The sequence below is a fragment of the Octopus bimaculoides genome, chromosome 3 (genome assembly GCF_001194135.2).
Source record: "Octopus bimaculoides isolate UCB-OBI-ISO-001 chromosome 3, ASM119413v2, whole genome shotgun sequence".
Taxonomy (NCBI): Eukaryota; Metazoa; Mollusca; class Cephalopoda; order Octopoda; family Octopodidae; genus Octopus; species Octopus bimaculoides.
Genome location: NC_068983.1, coordinates 31,057,379 through 31,059,250, shown reverse-complemented (window position 1 = coordinate 31,059,250; position 1,872 = coordinate 31,057,379). Strand labels below are relative to the sequence as shown.

General features: G+C 31.9%; 1 protein-coding gene across 1 annotated transcript in view; it reads right to left on the bottom strand.

Moving 5' to 3' along the window:
- LOC106881531 (dTDP-D-glucose 4,6-dehydratase) overlaps positions 1 to 1,872 on the bottom strand; it is a 34,237-nt gene that overhangs the window by 4,059 nt on the left and 28,306 nt on the right. The window lies entirely within an intron of this gene.

Here is a 1,872-nt window from a genome sequence, read left to right as displayed (position 1 = left end):
ATATATATATATATATATATATATATATATATATATACAATTAATAAAAAGAAAATAAAGAACAAACACAACATGAAAAAAAACAACAATGTGAGGACGTGGTACATGCAAAGTATTAGCAGATGCTCAAGGAAGGAAAGAAAGGTAGTTTTACATTTTGAGCAAAGCTCTTCGTCAGAAACAGGAGACGGAGGAAAGTCCAAGAGAAAAGGAAGACGGAGGAAAAAAATCACCACTGATCCACATGTGGATGAGAGTGTATATGATTATGCATGTGTGTTTAGCCCTGAAAGGCTCTGAAGTAGTGCATCCTGAAGAAAAACGAATGTAATTTTCAAAATCTACATCTCAAAGAGAAGGTTGTCCATAAATGATAATAGTAAAATAGAATTTGTTGTGAGGAATAGCTTTTAGATTGACAAATCTCCCAGTCACTATTTGTCACCATCAAGCTCTCTCTCTTTTACACCTTTTCCTCCCTTTATATATTTACCACACTTTTTATCACTCTCTCTCTCTGTATATGCATTATCTCTCATGCATGCTGCTCTCCCTCTCTCTCTTTATATGACAAATTGCTTTCATTTTGTTTAAAACATAATCTTCATTTTATGATACACAGCTATTATGCATAAAATGCTAACTTTCAAACCCTGTTTTCTAATCAGATAAAAATGATGAAACTTTAAACCTCTGTAACATTTTTCTAACATTTTTCCTGGAATAAACAAACCACAAAATTGTATTCAGCACAAAATATACACCAATATATCAAATTTGAAGGTTTTTCACTTAATTTTGAAATATCAAAATCTGTGACAGCAAAGTGTTATTCAGGCACTCAGCTATGAGTCCACTGTATCTTATAGCAAAAACAACTGTAAGCTAACGAAGTTCATAAGATAATCATTTATTGCTTTATTAATTAAGGCTACCATTAGTTTCATGTAAAGAAAAATGTCTGAAAATCTTAATAATTTTTCAAGCCAATCATATGGAGGAATGGTGTTTGCCTCCATTTTGGATGAAAACACAAAACATCTCATGTAATCTCTCAGGAGTTCACAATAAGTCTCATAAAGAAAACAATAAATCAAGGGGTACTACTCTTGGATGACACCTTTTGAGTGATTGTCTCCCTTGGGTTTGACTTTTTGGGGAAAAAAACTGCATTGGAATGGTGAATTTCTTTGCATTATATTATATTATATTCTGAGTACATGTGATGTTTGTGTGTTTGTATACCAAGGGAATTCAGCAGGTGTTATGTTTCTTCCATGTGTGGAGTTTGTGTGTTGTGTATATTCAATGTTCCCATTCAGGAAAAGAACCTATCCTGGTGGGGTTGGTGGCATAGGAGGTGATTCTTCTTTGAAGTGTCGGAGTGTGAAATATTGCTTGTGTATGCAGGGAGAGAAGGTTTCATCCCTAATATTTAAAATGTTATCTGTTAACTGTATGATGTTTAGCTTTAACAATGACGCTCCATGTTATGTGGGAGTTATTTGCTCCTCTTTCTTTCAATGTATATATTATATTGGATAAGGATGCTGCATGTCTTTTATTTTTGTCCCACTTGAAAGGTATCATATAAAAGTAGTACCTCTTGATTTATTGTTTTCTTTACAAGACTTTTTGTGAACCCTCAAGACATTTCACATCTCCATTTTTTAAATTTTCTTTTGAATGTTTATAAACCAAGTTTTATATTTAGACCTATTATTTTATGGCTATTAATATTCACAAAAAATACTAGGCAATGAATCAGTAATTCATTGGATATTACTACTATCCCTTAATGAGGCTATTTTAACCTCTAATTGAATGTGTGTATGTGTGTGTGTATATATATATATATATATATATATATAT